The 21199-nt window shown below is 42.8% G+C and overlaps 1 protein-coding gene and 1 long non-coding RNA gene across 11 annotated transcripts in view; one reads left to right on the top strand and one right to left on the bottom strand.

The window, feature by feature from the left end:
- Positions 1-2241: 2241 nt before the first annotated feature.
- LOC140740122 (uncharacterized) lies at positions 2242-18141 on the bottom strand. The gene is made up of 3 exons (XR_012101801.1): positions 18004-18141; positions 14281-14451; positions 2242-2642 (listed from the first exon to the last, which is right to left on the bottom strand). It is a non-coding gene; the product is annotated as an uncharacterized lncRNA (long non-coding RNA).
- sema6a (sema domain, transmembrane domain (TM), and cytoplasmic domain, (semaphorin) 6A) overlaps positions 16806-21199 on the top strand; it is a 98046-nt gene continuing 93652 nt past the window's right edge. For 4 of the 10 annotated variants that reach the window (XM_073069010.1, XM_073069002.1, XM_073068993.1 and 1 more), the window contains exon 1: positions 18113-18586. The gene's annotated coding sequence lies outside the window, so the exon portion shown is untranslated. Of the gene's footprint in view, positions 16824-18111; positions 18587-19635; positions 19734-21199 lie in introns of those variants that run through there. The other 6 variants (XM_073069019.1, XM_073069027.1, XM_073068986.1 and 3 more) reach the window with 5 other exon arrangements.

Here is a 21199-nt window from a genome sequence, read left to right as displayed (position 1 = left end):
GTTTGCCCTGACTGTATCCAGAGCTCACAATCTCAGAATACAGACATTTGGCACTCAGCTGAGGGTAACGAACCTCTGGAGCCCTCTACCACAGCACATACTTCAGAGGAAACCAGATTATCACCTGGAGTCAATAGGCACATCTACAGCCGCCAAGCATATTTACAAGAAGCGCTGTCATAATAAAGCAGGAACCACCAGCTACCCAGCCCCCGCACACAATCCAGGCCAATCCAATCCTCTCTCCTCATTGCTGCCATCAAGAAGACTTGGGTCTCACACCAGTGAGCTCAGGAATAGTTATAACACTGCAACCATTTGGCTCCTGCACCAGCATGGATAATTTCACTCGCTCAACTCTGAACTAATTCCACAAGCTACGGCCTCATTTTCAAGAACACCGCAGCTCATGTTCTCAGTATTATTTAATTACTTATATTATTTTTTACCTTCACAGTTTGTCAGTCTTTGTTTATGTGTACTTTTCATTGATTCTATTATATTCCTCTGTTACCCTGTGAATGCCTGCATGAACATAAATCTCAATGTAGTGTATGGTGACATTTACCTGTACAGTATACGGTCATCGGCCTTCTACGTAGTTAGCTATTATATCAGGGACAATATTGTGCTCCCTGAGCCAGCAAAAACCCTTGCACTATAATATTCCAAACATCAGAAATCAATTTCTATAACACAAGACTTCATCTATTAATCAATCATTGCAATGCTGTACAAAGCAATCCCGGGTTAAAAGCTAGATTTGAATCTAGACTTGATAGTTCAGAACCAGAATCAGGTTTATTATCATTGACTTATAAAACATGAAAATTGTTTTTTTTTGTGGCAGCAGCACAGTGCAAAGATATAAAATTAACTGAAGATTCAACATAAATAAATAGTGTCAGAAAAGAGGAACAATGAGGTTGGTGTTCATGGGTTCATGGACTATTCAGAAATCTAATAGTGGAATAATGAAATAAATGTGGCCCTTCATACACCTGTGCTTCTTCCCTGATGATAGTTACATGTACATAGAACATAGAACATGTAGAGGACATGTTCCAATGGTGAGGGTCCTTCTTACCTTCTGGAGGCACCATCTCTTGAATATTTCCTCGTGGTAAGGAGGATTACTCCAGCGAAGGATCTGGCTGAATCTACAGGCCTCTGCAGCCTCTTGAGATCTTCTGCATTGGAACCTCCATACCAGGCTGTGATGAAGCCAATCAAAATGCTCTCCACTGTACTTTTAAAAGAAATTTTCAAAGGTCTTTGGTGACATACAAAATTTCCTTAAACTCCTTCTAAAGCAGTGCCTTTTTTCATGACTGGTTCAAAGTGCTGGGCCCAGAATATATCTCCAAGATATTAATGATTAGAAACTTGAAGCTGCTCAACCTTTCAGCTGCACTTAGGAATGGTGAGCATTCTCATAACTTTCCCTTCCTGAAGAGCACAATCAATTCCTTGGTCTTGCTGATATGAGTGTGAAGTTGTTATTATGACACCTCTCAACCAGCCAGGCTTCTCTTTGTTATTACTGAGTTGTACAGACTGTGGTCTCTCAATAAAGAAGTCATGATCCAGTTGCAGAGGGAGGTACAGAGGCCCAGGTTTTGAAGGTGGGTGATCAATTCTGAGGGGATGATGGAAAGCTGCAGTCAATAAACAACAGGTTGAAATACATTTCACTGTTTTAGGGGTCTTCAGAAAAAGAGTGGAGAGCATATGAGATTGTGTCTGGTGTAGACCTGTTGCAGCAGATCCAGGTCCTCATTCAGGCAGGTGGAATTCTATTCCTAACTAACCTCATGAAACACTCTTCATCATGGTAGACTTGAGTGCTATCTTGTGATTGTCATTGAGAAAGCACACTCTGCTCTTTTGCACACCCTTTTGAAGCAGGTGGCAACCTCAGACTGCAACAACGAGAGGTTGAAGATGTCCTTGAACACTCCAGTCAGTTGGTTGAAACAGGCTTTCAGTCCCCTGCCAGGTACACTGTCAGGGCCCTGACACCCTGCAAGTGTTTACCCTCTTAAAGGATGTTCTGACATTGAACATCCAGGACAGAAATCACAGTTGACGGATGCTGTGTATTCAAAAAGTACAGGACTTAGATACTGAGAAAGTGAGTGACAGAATAATCTGACGCTAGATCCATGTATGTGAACACAAACTGCATTATAGCAGATAGTTACCAGGGACAAACTCCTTCAGCCTTTCTTTTAGCCATTTGATTTGTTTTAATCCATTAACGGGCTGACATATAAAGAACATACAGCATCTTTCTTTTGTTTTAGCACAGATTAGTTCTTACAATTAGTAGATTTTTTTTTCCTGGATGTCTCCACCCTTAAAAGCAGTTTTCAGAGAGTGTTCTGATTTGTACTTGTCAGGAAGAAACATCAATCTCGATCAAAGAACAATTTCATTCTTTGATTGAGATTGACATTTCTCAACATTTCAAAATGTTTTACAGGAAACCTGTTTTGTTCCAATATTTAATAGCATTTGAAAGTCCATACGTACATTAAGCAGGTATATTCAACAGTAATAAGGCAGATCCAGCTTCTGACGGCAGCGAGTATCATCTTCCAGAGATATTATCTTCCTGATGCTGCAGACAGGGAACATTCCTAATGGCAAATCATAAATTACACCAGATAGTGCTGAGAACATACAGCTAGGAGTTATCCATTCAATCCCTTGAGCCTCCTCTGCTTTTCAATTAGATCACAGCTGAACTATTCCTCAACATTGATCCATATTAATGGTATCCTTACCTAGCAAAGTATATATATATCAATCACAGCAGTGAAAATTTCATTTGATCGAGCATCTATGGTCCTTTTGGAGAGGTCGTGCACATAACCACTAAACTCGGTACACAAAAACTGTTACTTATGTCACTTCTCAATGGCTTGGCACTAATGTAACTTTATAGTGGATTGCCTCACTTAAGGAAATAGCTGCTCCGTTCAGTGAAATCATCTCATGGCTTTGAATACCTCAGTTAATATCTTGGGGTGCGGGGTTGTTCATAGCATTAAGAACCACAGTAGTATAGCGGTTAGCGTGACACTATTACAGCTCGGGGCACCGGAGTTCAGAGTTCAATTCTGACATCATCAGTAAACAGTCTGTGCATCCTCACTGTGTAATGTGTGGGTTTTCTCTGGGTCCTCTGGTTTCCTCCCACAGCCCAAAGGCATGCCGGTTAATAGGTTAATTAGACATCTGAAGTTGTCCTGTGATTAGGCTAGGATGAAGTTGGGGTTGCTGGGCAGCATGGCTCAAAGGGCTGGAAGGGCCTGTTCTGCACTGTATCTTTAAATAAAAATAAAATAAACTTAAATGAAAGGAATTCAAATCAATTTATGCAATGTGTATTTATAAATTAACTTTTTTTCTGATTAAACGACTCTGAATTACTTCCAGAGTATCTTTCCTAAGGTTTGGTACCCAGATTTTTGGTCCTCAGACTGTGCACACACAAGGCTTTCCTTCTCGCCTTTTGTGTTCCAGCCTCACTGAGACAAAAGCCAATGTTCCATTAATCTTGGCTATTTCTTCTTGCACCTTTACTATACATTAGCATCAGGTACTTTGTCTTCCTGAGTACCCAAATCCTTTTAATAATCCATATCTTTCTTCAATTCTACCCAGTGAAAAATATCCTGATATGTTTGTTTTAGATACAGAAGATATGGTTCAACATTTACAAAAACTAGCATAATATTTCATGGGATATACTTTGGAGGCCAGCTTTTGAATAAGTCTGACCAAACCAAACCAAAGTTGCTCTCAACATATCACTGAGTACTTGATCTTTTTTTAATCTAATACAACTGGGTTCCTGGGTGTCAATATCTCTGAGGATCTAACCTGGTCCTAACATATCAATGCAACAATAAAGAAGGTAAGTCAGTGGCTTTATTTCATTAAGAGTTTGAGGAGAGCTGATTTGTCACCTAAAACACTTGAAAACTTCTGCAGATGTACCATGGAGAGCGTTCTTACAGACTGCATCACGGTCTGGTATGGGGTGGGGGAGGTGAGTTTACTGTACAAGTTTGAAAGAAGCTATAGAAAGTTGTAAAATTAGTCAGTTCCATCTTGGGCACTAGCCTCCATAGTATCCAAGGCATATTCAAGGAGTGGCACCTCAGAAAGATGGCACCCATTATTTGGGACCCACATAACCCAGGACATGCCTTCTTCTCATTGTTACCATCAGGAAGGAGATACCAAAGCCTAAAGGCCCAAATTCAGTGATTCAGGAACAGCTTTTCCCCCTTTACCATTTGATTTCTAAATGGACCTTGAACCCATGAACACTACCTCACTGGTTTTATTATTTTTGTTTTTATTTAATATATATATGTATAACTATAATTGATTGATTTTTTCCCAATATTATCATGTATGGTACTGCTGCCGCTAAGTTAGTAAATTTCATGACATATGCCAGTGATAATAAACCTGATCCTGATCCCATCAAACCTGGACATCATACTTATGCCCGCCAGGCCCCTGCCCCAATCTCTCATTCATACACTGCCTCCCTAAATCCATCTATAGCTTTCTCTCCACCCCAACCTCTCTCAACTCATTGTCTCTTATTTTCTGCCTGTACAACATGCTGACACCAATCCAAGCATTTTACGAGCATCAATATCTGAGCCAAATCCAATATATCTGGTTGGATCCTCTCGAGGTCAGGTTAAGTAATCAGGACCTAATATCCAGCAATAAAACAGGCCAGTTAGCCAAAGCAGTCCATACTGGAGTTGTGCTCCACTGCAATTTCCATCCTTCTTTCATCCATTAAATCCATGAATTAACTTTCTATTCTCACCTCCTCTTAATTTCATCTATTATTTGCCACAGCAATGTCTAGAGGTAGCTGGTTCCACAATTTCAGAATCAGAATCAGGTTTATTATCACTGGCATATGTCATGAAATTTGTTAACTTAGCGGCAGCAGTTCAATGCAATACATGATAATACAGAAAGAAAAAAGATCAATTACAGTAAGTGTATATATTATATATACAGTATACACACATATATTTATATATAGTAAGTATATATATGTACACATACATATGAAATAGACAGATTAAAAATAGTGCAAAACAGAAATAATATATATAAAAAAGTGAGGTAGTGTTTATGGGTTCAACCTCCATTTAGGAATTGGATGGGAGAGGGGAAGAAGCTGTTCCTAAATTGCTGAGTGTGAGCTCTATCATCTTACTGACATTGAGTTCAAGCCTGTTGATGCAACTAGTTGGTATAACTCTCTCCTGTATACCCTCTCACCTCCATTTAAGATTCTGCCAAAAATGGGTGCATCATCAGCAAATTTATAGATGGCATTTGAGCTATACCTAGACACATAGTCATGGCTGTAGAAATTTACTTTGCATTCTTTATGGGAATTTTACATCATTATTTTCAATAGGTTTCAATAAGTACATTTATTGTCAGGAAATGTATACAACATACATCCTGAAATTCTTTTTCTTTGCAAACATCCACAAAAACAGAGGAGTGCCCCAAAGAATGAATGACAGTTAAACATTAGAACCCCAAAGCACCCCCCTCAGCTCCCCCCCCCCCCGCACAAGCAGCAGCAAAGCAATGACCTTCCCTCTCCCCTCAGCAAAAAAAAGCATCGGCGCCCCCACCGAGCACTCAAGTGTGCAACAAAGTATCAATAAAGAAACAGACTTGCAGTACCCCAAAGACTACCCCTTCACCCGGTAATTCAACATACCAAAGGCTCTCTCTCTCTTCCGAATAAGGGAAAAAGAGCTGTCCCCATTTCGCTATTTTTAGACTATAGTTTCCTGTTAGCTTTCCCCAGTGGAAACCTTCTTCCTTTGGTATTCACCCTGTATTTACTGTGTCTAAAATTCCTCACACTGAGCCACCAGGGACAGTTCTGTCCATTCACTTAGTCTATTTACGTCCCCTTAAAACAATCTGCTCACATCTACACACTGTTACCAGTGAGATTTTGTGACTTCAAATGGATTATGCTTAGTTTTTCATGTTGCTGCTCTATGCAACTCTTGGCTGTGAAATAGGGGATGTTGGTAATATAGAAAATGGATATGATTAAAATGGGATTGCAATTCACTAAGCACATAGCCATTGTTTTAGACTTTCGTTGGTGCTACCACCATTTCGGCGTCTACCACTTCTATGGAGTCAAACAGAGGTGAGAATAGATATTAGCTCACAGGAATGCAACACATGAGAAGTAGTAATGGAACCAAAGATATGGCACATGCACGTTGTGTCGGTCTTCACTGTGGAAGACACTAGCAGTATGCCAGAAATTTGAGAGTGTCAGGGGGCAGAAATGAGTCCAGTTGGTATTACTGATGAGAAGGTGCTTGGGAAACTGGGAAGTCTGAAGGTAATTAAGTCAACTGGCCCCAAGTGGACAACGGCCCCCAGGGTTCTGAAAGAAGTAACTGAAGAGATTTTAGAAGCATTAGTACTGATCTTTCAAGAATCGCTCAATTCTGGAATGGTTCTGGACCACTGGAAAATTGCAAATGTCACTTCACTCTTTAAGAAGGGAGGAAGATCAAGAAAGAAAACTTAGAGGCCATTTAGCTTGACTTCAGTGGCTAGGAAGATATTGGGGTATATTATTAAGGACAAGTACATGATAAAGTAGTCCAAAGTCAGCATGGCTTCATTAAGGAGAAATCTTGCCTGACAGATATATTGAAATTCTTTGAGGAAGTAACAAGCAGGATAAACAAAGGAGAGTCAATGGATGTTGCTTACTTGGATTTTCAGAAGACCTTTCTTTGACAAGGTGCCACACATGAGGCTGCTTAACAAGATAAGAAGGCATTACAGGGAAGATTGGCAGATTGTCAGGAGGCAAAGAGTGGGAATAAAAGGTATCTTTTCTGGTTGGCTGCTGGTGACCAGTGGAGTTCCACAGGGGTCAGTACTGGAATCAATTCTTTTCAAGTTATACTGTATGCCAATGATTTGAATTATGGAATTGATGACTTTGTGGACAGGTTTACAGATGGTACAAAGATAGGTGGAAGGCCAGTTAGTGTTGAGGAAGCAGGAAGTCGGCAGAAGGGAGTAGACAGATTGGGAGAATGGGCCAAGTAATTCCAGATGGAATAAAATGTAGGGAAGTATATGGTCATGCACTTTGGTAGAAGAAATAAAGGCATAGACTATTTTCTAAATGAGAAGAATATTCAAAAATCAGAGGTGCAAACAGACTTGGGAGTCCTTGTGCAAGATTCCCTGTGGGTTAGTTTGCAGGTTGAGTTGGTGGTGGCAAGGAAAGTAAATACAATGTTAGCAGTCATTTCAAGATGACTAGAATACAAAAGCAAGTGTGTGATGCTGAGGCTTTATAAGGCATAGGCCAGACTACACTTGGAATAATGCGAGCAGTTTTGGGCATCTTATCTAAGTAATTATGTGCTGTGATTGGAGAAGGTCCAGAGGAGGTTCATGAGAATTGTTCCAGGAATGAAAGGGTTAATGTGTGAGGAGCCTTGGATGGCTCTGGGCCTGTACTCACTGGAGTTTAGAAGAATGGGGTGTGGAGGGGGACATCTCATTGAAGTATTGAGTATTGAAAGGCCTAGAGACAGTGGATGTGGAGAGGATGTTTCCTGTACTGGGTGAATATAGGACCAGGTGGAACAGCCTCAGAGCAGAGAGACATCCATTTGGAACAGAGACGAGGAGGAATTTCTTTAGCCAGAGGGTGGTGAATTATGGAATTTATTGGTGCAGATGGCTGTGGCAGCCAAGTCATTGAGTATATTTAAAGGGGAGATTGATAGGTTCTTGATTAGTCAGGGCATCGAAGGTTATAGGGAGAAGATAGGAGAATGTGGTTGAGAGAGATAATATATCAGCCATGATGGAATGACAGAGCATACGCGATGGGCCGAGTGGCCTAATTCTGTTATGGTTCTATTCCAGCGGCAAGGTAGCATGCTCACAAAGCTCAGCAGAGCAACACAGAACACAACAAATAAACAAACAAATGCCAAATAAGCCCATTGCTCTCTACCACTTATACAGAGACGTACACTGTCCTCTAACCCCAAGACGGCTTGTCTTTGTATTTATCATCTATAAGCTGGCCTTTAGTGGCCTCACCCAAGTATGCAGTAACAGTTTTCATAATATGCTAATAACATCCAGCCCTACTGCAAAACACACAAACTGCTGGAGGAACTCAGCAGGTCAGGCAGCACATATGGAGAGCCATAAAGAGTTGAAGTTTCAGGCCGAGACCCTTTATGTCAACTGTGTATTGCCCTCCATAGATACTGCCTGACTTGCTGAGTTCTTCCAGTATTTTGTGTGTGTTGCTCAAGATTTCCAGCATTAACAGAATCTCCGGTGACTCTTAACTGATACATGCACTAAATATTGGCAAGACCATAACTACATTTCCAGTCCTGGCCATAAACACCATTCCACAGCCTCCAACTCCATTTCTCTCTCTGGCAGCTGATTGAGGGCAAGATTTTATTTATTCCTCTCCATTGCTGAGTTGCTGAGCTCCTCCAGCACTTTGTGTGTGTGCTATTTGTAATCTATTAACCAAATTTCCATACCATCAATCCGACTGGCTATTCTCACATGTTATCTGATAAATTATCTATTAAATCCTGCCTCAATTTATTTGTTTATCTGTTGAAATCCTCATCCAGATCTTTCTCCCCCACTAGATTTGACTTTTCCAAAGCAGTCCTTGAAGACTTCCCAATTTCAAATGTGTGGTCATCAAACGTTGCTGGCACTGTCTCACTACCATTCCAGATCCTTTTAAACTATCACCTTGTGCGTACTGATCTAAGTGGACTCTAGGTTAAGCAACACAAACATTGAGGAATTCACATGTTTGTGTTTAACCTTGTTATCCTTCTCTATCAGATTGATCTCCTTCAGATACACCAGCCACCTAGGTTGCTATATGTCTTTAATCTCTGGCATTTTAGGCAACCTTGATTTTAATCATTGCACATTAGTTACCCTATCTCCAGCTGCTAGAGCTCTGAGCTGTAGAAACCCGTCCCTAAACCTCTTACCTTGCAGGTACACTGTTCTTCTTTAAGACCAAGGCACAACTACTCAAGTGTGTGGATGTCAGTGAGTTAGATCAGCAGGAAGAGTAGTCACACCGGGGACTCGGGTGACAGATAAATAGGTAACAGTCAGGAGAGGGAAGGGGAAGATTCAGACACTAGAGAGTACCCCTGTGGCTGTCCACCTTGACAATAAGTACTCCTGTTTGAGTACTTTTGGGGGGAACGGCCTACCTGGGGGAAAGCAACAGTGGCCGCACCTCTGGCACAGAGTCTGGCCCTGTGGCTCAGAAGGGTAGGGAAAGCAAGAGGATGGTAGCAGTGATAGGGCACTCTATAGTTAGAGGGTCAGACAGGTGATTCTGTTGACGCAGGAAAGAAACGCGGATGGTAGCTTGCCTCCCAGGTGCCAGGGTCCGGGATGTTTTTGATCGTGTCCATGACATCCTGAAGTGGGAAGGTGACAGCCAGAGGTCGTGGTACATATTGGTACCAACGACGTTGGTACAAAAAGAGAGGGGGTCCTGAAAACAGACTACTGGGAGTTACGAAGGAAGCTGAGAAGCAGAGCCTCAAAGGTAGTAACCTCGCGATTACTGCCTGTGCCACATGACAGTCAGTATAGGAATAGAGTGAGGTGGAGGATAATTGCATGGCTGAGAGATTGGAGTAGGGGGCAGGGATTCAGATTTCTGGATCATTGGGACCTCTTTTGGGACAGGTGTGACCTGTACAAAAAGGACAGGTTCCAGCTGAATCTAAGGGGGACCAATATCCTGGCAGGGAGGTTTGCTAAGGCTGTTGGGGAGAGCTTAAACTAGAATTGTTGGGGAGTGGGAACCAAACTGAAGAGACGGAGGAAGGGGCGGTTGGCTCACAAACAGAGAAAGCTTGTAGACAGTGCGAGAGGGAGGATAGGCAGGTGACAGAGAAGGGATGCGCTCAGACTGAAGGTTTGAGATGTGTCTATTTTAATGAAAGGAGTGTCATGAACAAAGCGGATGAGCTTAGAGCATGAATCAATACTTGGAGCTATGATGTTGTGGCCATTACAGAGACTTGGATGATTCAGGGGCAGGAATGGTTACTTCAAGTGCCAGGCTTGGGATGTTTCAGAAAGGACAGGGAGGGGGGCAAAAGAGGTGGGGGTGTGGCACTGCTGATCAGAGATAGTGTCACGGCTGCAGAAAAGGAGAAGTTCATGGAAGGATAGTCTACTGAGTCTCTGTGGGTGAAAGTTAGGAACAGGAAAGGATCAATAACTCTACTGGGTGTTTTTTATAGATGACCCAATAGTAACAGGGACATTGAGGAGCAGAGAGGGAGACCGATTCTGGAAAGGAGTAATAATAACAGGGTTGTTGTGGTGGGAGATTTAATTTCCCAAATATCGATTGGTATTTCCCTAGAGCAAGGGGTTTATATGGGGTGGAGTTTGTTAGGTGTGTTCAGGAAGATTTCCTGACACAATATGTCTACAAGAGGAGAGGCTGCACTTGATCTGGTATTGGGAAATGAACCCGGTCAGGTGTCAGATCGCTCAGTGGGAGAGCATTTTGGAGATAGTAATCACAATTCTATCTCCTTTACCATAGCATTGGAGAGAGATAGGAACAGACAAGTTAGGAAGGTGTTTAATTGGAATAAGGGGAAATATGAAGCTATCAGGTAGGAACTTGGAAGCATAAACTAGAAACAGATGTTCTCAGGGAAAAGTACGGCAGAAATGTGGCAAATGTTCAGGGGATATTTGCGTGGAGTTCTGCATAGGTATGTTCCAATGAGAGGGAAAGGATGGTAGGGTACAGGGACCATGGGGTACAAAGGCTGTTGTAAATCTAGTCAAGAAGAAAAAAGAGCTTATGACAGGTTCAAAAAACTAGGTGATGATAGAGATCTAGAAGATTATAAGGCTTGCAGGAAGGAGCTTAAGAATGAAATTAGGAGAGTCAGAAGGGGCCATGAGAAGGCCTTGGCAAGCAGGATTACAGGAAACCCCCAGGCATTCTACAAGTATGTGAAAAGCAAGATGATAAGACGTGAGAGAATAAGACCAATCAAGTGTGACAGTGGAAAAGTGTGTATGGGCCCAGAGGAGATAGAGGAGATACTTAATGAATACTTTGCTTCAGTATTCACTAGGGAAAAGGATCTTGGCGATTGTAGGGATGACTTACAGCGGACTGAAAAGCTCGAGCACATAGACATTAAGAAAGAGGATGCGCTAGAGCTTTTGGAAAGTATCAAGTTGGATAAATCACCGGGACCGGATAAGATGTACATCAGGCTACTGTGGGAGGTGAGAAAGTCATTGCTGAGCATCTGCCAATGGTCTTTGCATCATCATTGGGGACGGGAGAGGTTCCGGAGGATTGGAGGGTTTCAGATATTGTTCCCTTATTCACGAAAGGGGATAAAGATAGCCCAGGAGATTATAGACCAGTGAATCTTATTTCAGTGGTTGGTAAGTCGATGGAAAAGATCCTGAGAGACAGGGATTTATAAACATTTGGAGAGGCATAATATGATTAGGAATAGTCAGCAATTTTTCTGAAGATGTGACTAAACACATCAATGAAGTTAGAGCAGTGGATGCATTGTATATGGATTTCAGCAAGGTATTTGATAAGGTATCCCATGCAAGGCTTATTGAGAAAGTAAGGAGGCAGGAATCCAAGGGGACATTGTTTTGTGGATCCAGAATTGGCTTGCCCACAGAAGACAAAGTGTGGTTGTAGACCGGTCATATTCTGCACTGAGGTTGGTGACCAGTGGTGTGCCTCAGGGATCTGTTCTGTGACCCCATTCTTTTTTTGATTTTTATAAATGACCTGGATGAGGAAGTGGAGAGATGGGTTAGTAAATGTGTTGATGACACAAATATTGGGAGTTTTGTGGATAGTGTGGAGGGCTGTCAGGTGTTACAGCGGGACACTGATAGGATGCAAAACTAGGCTGAGAAGTGGCAGATGGAGTTCAACCAAGACAAGTGTGAGGTGGTTCATTTTGGTAGGTCAAATATGATGGCAGAATATAGTATTAATCGTAGTACTCTTGGGAGTGTGGAGGATCAGAGGGATCTAGGGGTTCGAGTCCATGGGACACTCAAAGCTGCTGCGCAGGTTGACTCTGTGGTTAAGAAGGCATACGGTGCATTGGCCTTCATCAACCATAGGACTGAGTTTAAGAGCCAAGAGGTATTGTAACAGCTATATAGGATCCTGGTCAGACCCACTTGGAGTACTGTGCTTTGTTCTGGTCACCTCACTACAGGAAGGATGTGAAAACTATAGAAAGGGTGCAGAGGAGATTTACAAGGATGCTGCCTGGATTGGGGAGCATCCCTTATGAGAATAGGTTGAGTTAACTTGGCCTTTTCTCCTTGGAGCGATGAAGGATGAGAGGTGATCTGACAGAGGTGTATAAGATGATGAGAGGCATTGATTGAGTGGATAGTCAGAGGCTTTTTCCCAGGGCCGAAAGGGTTAACATGAGAAAGCACAGTTTTAAGGTGCTTGGAAGTAGGTACAAAGGAGATGTCAGGGATACGTTTTTTTATACAGAGAGTGCTGACTGCATGGAATGGGCTGCTGGCGACGGTGGTGGAGGTGGATACGATGGGGTCTTTTAAGAGATTCCTGGATAGGTACATGGAGCATAGAAAAACAGAGGGCTATGCGTAACCATAGGTAATTTCTAAAGTAAGTAATGTTCAGCACAGCATTGTGGGCCAAAGGCCTTGTATTGTGCTGTCGGTTTTTTATGTTTTTGTTCCTCTTAGCACCTTGGTTAAACAGTTATAACAACATTTCAGATCAAATGAACTTATATTTACATTATGTGTATTTATGTCACGTTCTGTTAAGTTTCTCAGGATATTTCATTATGTCAGGTTAACTTACAAGTACAAGTTATTGTTATTAGACTGCTTATCACATTAGCGTAGTGGTTAGCTCAACACTGTTACAGTTCAGGGCATCCCGGCATTTGGAGTTCCATTCCGATGCTGTTCCTTAAGGAGACTCTGTAAACCTCCCTGTAGAATACATGGGTTTTCCCCAGATGCTTTGGTTTCCTCCCACAGTCCAAAGATGTACCGGGTAGGTTAACACATCATTGTAAATTGTCCCGTGATTAGAGTTAATTGGGGTTGTGGGTTGCTGGAGGGGCATGGCTTAAAGGGCCGGAAGGGCCTACTCTGTGCTAAATAAATAAAACATTTTTTTTCTGTTCACTTTCACTATTAGTTATCTGGACATTACCCTCTTTATATCCCTTTCCAATCAACTTTGGCCAGCACCTCTCTCATGCCTCTCTAATTCCTTTTACTTCTCTGTAATACAGATACATCTGACTTTATCTTCCCCCTCTCAAAATGCATGATGAATTCTGTCGTATTATGATCACTGACTCCTAAAGGTTCCTTTACCTCAAGCTCACTAATTAAATTTAGTTCATTACACCACACCTAATCCAGAATTACCTTTCCCCAAGTGGGCTTATCTACAACCTGCTCTAAAAAGCTATTTCATAGGCATTCTACAAATTCCTTCTCTTGAGATCCAGCACCAACCTAATTTTCCTATTCTACCTGTATATTGATATTCCCCATTACTACTTGTAACATTGCCCTTTTTAAAAGTCTTTTCCATCTCCTGGTGTAATTTGTATCTCATATCCTGACTACTCTTTGGCGGTCTGTATATAATTCCCATCAGCGTCGTTTTTTCCTTCCAGTTTCTTAACTCTACCCATAAGGACTCTACATCTTCTGACCCCATGCCACCTCTTTCTAAGGATTTGACCCCATTTTTTACCAACAGAGCCATCCCACTCCCCTCTGCCCACCTGCCTGTTCATTTGATACAAGATATATCCTTGGACCTTCAGCACATGGGTTGGATGTTCTTGAATGCCCACAACATCATTCCCGCAAATCTCAAATTGCACTATAATATCATCTACCTTTTTCTGTATATCACATGCATTCAAATACTACACCTTCAGTGATATATTCATCATCCTTTTCTGATTTTGTCCCCATGTTACACTTCAACTCATCCCATTGGTACAGGTCATACCTTCCCCAGAAGAGATCCTAATCATCCAGAAATCTGAAACCCTGCCCTCATCAGCCACTTATTCATCTGCCAAAACATCCTATTCTTACCCTCACTGGTGCATGGCACAGGCAGCAATCCAGAGATCATTAAAAGAGAATGCATGACGACATTCGCAGCTTGCCATCAGCACACCCTCAGGTGTGTTGATTGTTAAAACAGATGATGCATTTCACTGTATGTTTTGATGTACACATGATAAATAAACTTGAATCCTGAACCTTGAATAAATAGAAGAGAGAGTCAAGGTTAGATTTTTTGCTAACACCAGAGATAACAGAGCCAGTATTATAGTTCAATCTGCATAATTCCAAATCTATACTCTACAACACATGCAGATTTTTGAAATAACTCAGCAAGTCAGGCAGCATCTGGGGAGCAAGAATTAGAATGAATGTTCCAAGTCAAATACCCTTCATCAGAGGTTAAAAATTGCAACATCACTAAACTGAAGTATTAGCTCTTTCTCTCTCTGCTTGTATAGCCTGACCTTCTGAGCCTTCCAGCGTTTTCTGTATTGATTTTTTTTATTAATGATGTAAATGTTGGATTCTAGCTCATAGATGCCAGTCATCAAACAACAAATATTAAAATTAAAAGCTTCCTGTGAAAATTCATTTCGCATTTTCTTTCCCTCCTACATACTATTTCAAAACAAAACACCAACTAATTCTTGATACATTTCCATTCATTTATTTTTATGAATGTTAGCTTCACTGACATTAATTCCCCGTCCTTATTTGCCTTTGACAAGGTGTTGGTGCATCTCCTTCTTGAATGGCTGCAGTCATTCTGGAGAAAGGACGATGTTTCTGGTGACAATGGACTTCCAGAATCTTAGATCATAAGATATAGGAGCAGAATTAGGCCATTTGGCCCATCAAGTCTGCTCCACCATTCAATCACAAGTGATTTATTTTACCTCTCAACTCCATTCCCCTGCCTTCTCCCCATAATTTTTGACACCCTCACTAATCAAGAAGCTATCAACCTCTGCTTTAAATGTATCCAATGACTTGGCATCAACAGACATTGGTGGCAATGAATTCCAGATTCACCACCCTCTGACTAAAGAAATTCCTTCTTGTCTCTGTTCTAAAGTGATGCCCTTGATTTCGAGAGCAGTATCCTCTGGTCCTAGACTCCCCCACTTCTGGAAACATTTTGAACTGGTGACAGTGAAGAAATAAAATATACCCCCAAGCCAGGTTAGAAAGTGACTTGGAGGGAAACCTGCGGGTACCGCAGTTCCCATTCATCTGCTGTCCTTGTCCTTGTCAGCAGAGGAGGCAGGAACATGAGCTGCTGTGGGAGTAGCCTGGTTGAGTACCTGTAGATGGATCGAAGCTCAAAGTCACTTTATTATCGAGGTATGCATATGTCACCACTTACTACCCTGAGATTCGTTTTCTTGCAGGCATTCACAGCAGAACAAAGAAATGCAACAGAATCAATGAAAAATGACACAAAGACTGACGAACAACCAATACGCAAATAAAGGCAAACTGCGCAAATACAAAAAAACAAATGATAGTAATGAAATAATAAATAAATAGATGATAATACTCAGAACATGATTTGCACAGTTGTTGAATGTGAGTCCACTGGTTGTGGAATCAGTTCTAAGTCGAAATGAGTGAACTTATCTGCACTGGTTGAAGGGTAATGATAGTTCCTGCACCGTTGGGACACTTAGGTGTGGGACCTTAAGCTTTTGTGCCTCCTTTCTGATGGCAGCAAAGAGAGCATGACCTGGATGATGGGGAATCGCTGATGGTGGAGTACCTCGTAGTTCTGAGAGCTGTCTCCAAAAACGTTGCTGTATATTGCCAGCGCCATCTTGGTTATTCACTCTGCTGGCGCGATTTGCCGGCGGTGAACGGGGCGCGAATCGAGCAGATTGTGTTGTATTGAATGGTGTCAAGATTTTGGACTTGTTGGACCTGCACTCACTTAATTGGATGTGTTTTGTAGGTGGGTGTTAGGAGGCGGGTAACACTGACACGCTCTTATTAAAAACAGCGTTCACGTGCTGGCCCTGCCAAGCGTCTGGACAATAGGGACTCCCACCCCACACCCCCACTATGGTAATGCCACTGAATGCCAAGAGTAGGTGGTCAGATACTCCCCAGGAACAGATGCAAAGGGGGGGGGTCTTGCTGCCCCTCGCAACGTGTTCCATTTAGGAAACTTTGGGCAGCATTGCACCTGATCCACCTACCGCTTCACCGCTCTCTACCTTCTCAGTGTCAATAAGCTCTAGCATCGTGACGGTCCATCCAGGATCGTCCGGGATTGAGAATTCCAGAGATTTACTGCTCCTCACCTCTCCATTAATTCAAATGCATTTTTCGTTATGCGGCAGCCCACATGTCTGAATAATGATGCATTCTGCACAATTAGGTATTATTTGCCGCACGCTTATATATTGAATCTTTCATTCCTACTCAAAGCAAACAAAACGAGCCGACAACTTTTACTGAAAGTAGTAAGACCAGATCCTGGAAACGTTTGCTGGGTGGCAGGTAATTTCATTGATCGGCGTCTGTGGATGGGATTTATTTCGATTCGTACACTTTCAATCTATCCCGAAGTAAGTATTGCGCGGCATTGAGACTTTTAACGAATGAGGAGAGCGGAGGAGGTGGGGCTGGGGAGTAGAGAAAGGCGATGGGGACGGGGAAGGGGTGAAAGGGGGTATGTGATTTTGTTTTATTCCCCTGGAGATCGCTGAGATGTGTCTGTGCAGCCATTACCCCCGCTGCCCACCCTGCCGCTGTGTTACAATGAAGTAAGCGGGCGGAGGTACCTGCGAAAACACATACGGATACAATTGGTTTGTAAAGAACCAATGTGGACGAAGTTGTGCGGGTTGAAGAAAACACGCGTTGGCTTTGAAATCAGCGTGGAAGTAAAACTCAATATGACAATTTAGTATTGGTTCCGCTACACTTGTAGCGTCTTGTGTGTGCTGTTTCGTCGCATGTAAGTTTGGGCCTCTCCCGTGCCTTTCCTCTGTCTATTGTTAGCACGTTCCTGCAAACTATCACCCCGCCTGCAGGTCATTCACCTATTTACTGCCTCTCTCTTCAGAGCCTAGGTGTGCATTCCCGCCATTACGTCCCAGTTGAAGTCTCGCCCTGTTTTAATCTGATGAAACGAGAGACCCGCAAAAATTAAATCAATCAAAAACAAAGTACAGCCAACCTAATAAAAGTTATTTTCCTCTTTGCATCTGTCCTTAGTGTTATCAACTGCTTTTATTTTAGATTTTCTTCTTTTTGTGTGTTTTTAAAAAATTGTTCTGTGTACTAAAGAATTTATCTGCAGTCCAAGGCTACACTGTTAAAGATTTTAATCTGGCATCTGGCATTTAAAAAAAATCTTAGACGTCAGTAAATGCGTGAATAAACTTGAAGGGGTCTTGAGCAGAGTGTCGATAATATTTCTTCATGCTTTCTGGATAAATGAAAATTCTGAACCTTTGTTTTGAAATTAAAACGAAGAGAGAGCTGTTTTGAGGATAGGTAGTAAATCAAACATCGAAACCGTCACGAGTAAATTAATGGGATATATCTCTGTTGAAAACGGGTTGGCTCTTAAAACGTTCCCGATGAACGGGCCAGTTCCAAGGAGTCAGAATGCGTACGGGAACCAAGGGTTTATTTTTATTCCCTTAGCATGAAGTGGAAAATTAATTCATAAAAATGCCTGCATAAACGTTTAACAGATTATCCAGGATCGGATTTGGGTGCGACTAGGGAACAGCCTACCTACTGCTGAGCGCAAAAGCGCCGGTTCAGTTCAAAGTAAATAAAAATCCGGTCCGGGTTTTGATTGCTGTCTCCTCCAAAGCGGATAGCCAGTGACAGCTGGAGTTTGAAGGCAAGGCTGAGAGGGTAGTTCTGGGGCATTCGCTCGTAAGACAGGCTGCTTGTCCTGCAGATCTCCAAATAAGATGACTCGGAGGTTGAGTAGCCAACGCCGTCTCAGACTGCTGTGACAGGACCTCGGACAAGGAGCTTACACCAGCCGCTGTAGGAAAGCGCGGCTTTTACTTGAGCCAAGTCTCCCCTTTTGAGAGCCGTGCTGGATCGGCGAGAGTTCCCTGGGTGGATTTCTGATGGATTTTGCATGAACAGGATTTCTGTGCAGTAAAAGTTCCACATGCAGCCGGGGAGGTCGGGGGACCGCCGCTTTACTCTCCCCCTTCTCCGGGAAGGACAGATGTGTTACCCTCACAGCGGCTGACAACCACTGTGTGAATCAAGTTAGCCACAGATAGCCTTAAATGGATTACTAATGAGACACCAGTGCCGCTGGTTCGAGTCCTTCGCCTGCCTTTGCCAATCCAAGGTAGAGTGCCTCTCTAATTATTCCTGCGGATCAAGGGGTTTGCACCTTTGTTTATGTGTCTGCTGAGCATGTGTTCTTTGTTATTCTACGTGTGTCCTTTCTTGAGATTTATTCTACTAATTGTTCACTATCGGCTGTGATCGTATGTACAGGGAGCGGCGAGTGTAAACCGGAGCAGAGAGTGCTTCTCAGCCCCTGACAGTAGGCTCCCGAGGTCTGGTGCGAACTCTCCGCTCTTACTGTATCTCGCTTCTGGCTTTCTTTTGTCGTTGTTGTGTGCTCAGGCTTGTTTTAATTTCTTGATGCAAACGCCAAATCCGTTTTCTTCTCTAATAAATAACGTGTGTCCATCACCGGCACGTAGTTAAAAAGACGTTTTTCTTTTTAATTGTTGAAGTTGCCGTCAAAAATTCACCCACTCCCGTTCGCCTTTTGTACAAAATTCTACCTTTTAACAACACTTATAAGAACTAAACGGTTTGAAAGGAGATGGCTCGAACTGATAGCCCAGGTTCGTTTACCTTTGAACGGACGGAATTGCTTAGAAGATAGGGTTCGCGGAGCAAGCGCGGAGGTTTGTGTTATGTTGGAAGCCCAGAAGTGGGCGAGGGCCGAGGGCTCCTGCCTTTATCTCCCCTATTGTTGTATGTGTCCGTAAAACTGTTAAAAGCGAAACAGTTGGGAGTAGTCTGCAGAAACTATCATCAACGGTCCAAATCTTTCCCGAATGCCCCCCCCCCCCCCCCCCGAATTTACACTGATACAGTTAGCACATTAAAATACTTAGAGGACTGTGTCCTGTGCGAGGACCTGGGAAGTTTGGTCCCAGTGTACCGCACTTGACTTGTTACCCCGCAAAGCTAGAGTCCCCGTCAAGTTCTCCCATGCAAAGGGTGGGACGGGTAAACTAAAGGCTCCCCGGTGTCTTCGAGTGGGTAATTTGGAGCGTGGAGCATAAGGTCAGGCCAAGGGTTAGTGTCCAACAGCTGCTTGTGGAATAATGTGGAATAACATCATCGCAGACGTCGGGCAAATGTAGTGCAGCTTGTGACGGCGGGAGCGGGGTGGGGATGTTTCTTAAGCTGCTCTGGTCTCTGTGGTGAACAGGAGATGAGCCACGTTTTAAGAGACGCACAGTGTGCAGGAGGTTAGTGAAGTCTCCATTGGAAGTGTTTGTGGCAAGCGGGATACCTTGACTGGATTGGAAGCTGTCTCTGGAGACCGGTTCCCATCCCTCACAGAACCGGTGTCAGTATTACACTGACCCGAGCTGATGTCTGTCTCCGACCAGTCGGAAGGCGTTTCGTTCTTTTGCGTAGACGGAGGTTAAATGGATATAGCGGGCAGGACTGTAGAACGACATAAAAGCGTTCAATCAGTGAACGGGGAAAATCTGCACTTTCAAATTGGCTTTGTGTGCGTGCGGATCCTACGGGCTCGAGTTATCGCTCAGCCAGGATCTTCATCTATTAATCATGGAAGCTGCTTACTTATTCAGTTTCCATAGTTGCGAAGCCTCTGATAGTGTTTTAGTGTCTTGGGAATGGCTCGAAATACAGTAAGGCCACATGCTCACCAGTCTTTCTGGCAGCAGAATGGAACTTCAAAAAAATATTTCGGTGTTTCAGAGAGCCCACCCCCTCAATTCCCGCTTCTCCTATGAACTTTGAGAATACCGACTTGATTCTCATTTGCGAAAGGTTACTGGTTGGTTTGGGCGACAGAATATTTTTATTTATCAAACGACACGTGTGGAGTAAAATTATGGCCTCTCCAATCACCATTGAGTATTTGCAAATAGCAGTCCCGATTTCATGATTATTCATCAGCAGATGCTATGTTTTCTCATTGGAACCTTATGCCGGAAACTGTTATTCCATATGGAGGTGTCTGGCACTTAGAAGTGTTAACCCAGTTTTTTAGATCAGGTTACTCTGTGGCTTTCCCATAGGCCATTACTGAGTGACAGTCTGCCTAATTTTGCTCAGCAGAGCAACGTAGGTGCGTCTGAGTATGTTGATGTTTATGTACATGAGAGTGTTTATATGTTTTTTTACACTTTTACGTGCTTGTTACAATGCTAATCTGAGAATCGCAAATTCCTCCTACAGATGAGGATAGTGTGACAGTAGATCTCCCAGTCCTCTTCCTCCCAATATTCTCCCAGAACCATCTCCTGTTCCCGCTTTTTGTTCTATGCTCCACCTGGCGGTTTAATGGGGAATTGACGCGAGCAGTCAGGCCAGCAGGGTTCAAATGTCAATCGAGACAAAGATTTAAAGGTGGGATCCTATATGGTGGCCATGTGCTGTGTAAGATATATGGCGTTAGAAACAAATGAGTTAATCGATCTTTGCCTTGTGCTGAGGTGTGGGTTACCGTGGTGTAATAAAACGTTCCTTCTAATCATTTAATTGTGATGTGCTTGGAGGAAATCTGTAATGTTGTGATTTGATAGTAGTGGAAGCGTTATTGGATCAAAGGCTGGTTATATTCAAAGGTATTGCTCACGCAGATATGATTGTTTAATGTTTATGAGACTGCAATTAAAGGATCTTTGCTGAAATTTAGCATTGCCGCTGTATCATCAAAGTAAGTTGAGCGTTTGTATCG

This window comes from Hemitrygon akajei, chromosome 2 (assembly GCF_048418815.1).
Source record: "Hemitrygon akajei chromosome 2, sHemAka1.3, whole genome shotgun sequence".
Classification (NCBI taxonomy): domain Eukaryota; kingdom Metazoa; phylum Chordata; class Chondrichthyes; order Myliobatiformes; family Dasyatidae; genus Hemitrygon; species Hemitrygon akajei.
Note: the sequence above shows the minus strand (reverse complement) of the source record. Positions and strands in the feature narration are given on the sequence as shown.